This window comes from Pterocles gutturalis, unplaced genomic scaffold (genome assembly GCF_000699245.1).
Source record: "Pterocles gutturalis isolate BGI_N339 unplaced genomic scaffold, ASM69924v1 scaffold20367, whole genome shotgun sequence".
Taxonomy (NCBI): domain Eukaryota; kingdom Metazoa; phylum Chordata; class Aves; order Pterocliformes; family Pteroclidae; genus Pterocles; species Pterocles gutturalis.
The window spans coordinates 8,714-9,419 of record NW_010108362.1 but is presented as its reverse complement, the minus strand read 5'-3'; the positions used below and the strand labels follow the sequence as shown (position 1 = coordinate 9,419).

Below are 706 nucleotides of genomic sequence, written 5' to 3'. Positions count from 1 at the left end.
TGGCATCGGGGCAAGGGCCAAGCTGCCACTGAGCTACAAACCCACTGTTGTCAGAGCAGAGCTGAATCTTGCAGCTTTTGGTTGCAGCTGGGCTTGTTTTTCTCCTTGTCATATACATCTTCCTTGATCTCATCTTCATCTGTTACATATCGGGATTGCGAAGAGCCTAAATACCAGGTTGCTGTAGCTGGTGGTGGAGTTGCCCGATAGCATCTGCTCAGCAAGATCTATTGGAGCCTGGATGTATTCATGCAGGAAGGGACCACAATGGCTGTAGGCGCAGAACAGCAGTGCTATAGTAACCCGAAATGCTGGTTGCCATCACCGGCCCACATGCTCACGTGTCTGCGAGATGCTAGCCGAGTGTTCCTGGGCACTGGACGATGCGGCCGAGCTGGCCACTGGTGGGGGCAGCCACCTCCTCCTGCCCCACAGGTTGCCCGCGCTTGTGTAATGGGCATGAAAAAACCATGATAGCTCTCCTGGCTTCCCAGGGAGTTTGGTCATTTGATTTAACACATCTTCAGGTTTGGGTTGCTTTAATTCTTAATCATGTGCAGGATAAAAGCAAGCCTGGGAATTGCTTTCTGCGAGCTCTGTCCATTTAGCACGGCAGTGAAGAGTCTAATTGGAGCGTATTCCAGGCGCTCAGAGATCCCGTGTTTGCACTGTGCTCACTCGGCTTTGCCTTTTTGTCTGCCTTGTG

The 706-nt window shown here is 51.8% G+C and overlaps 1 protein-coding gene across 1 annotated transcript in view; it reads left to right on the top strand.

Moving 5' to 3' along the window:
- The window catches only part of LOC104461144 (testis-expressed sequence 264 protein-like), a gene marked incomplete at its 5' end in the record, with an annotated part of 7,525 nt that overhangs the window by 393 nt on the left and 6,426 nt on the right, over positions 1–706 (top strand). The window lies entirely within an intron of this gene.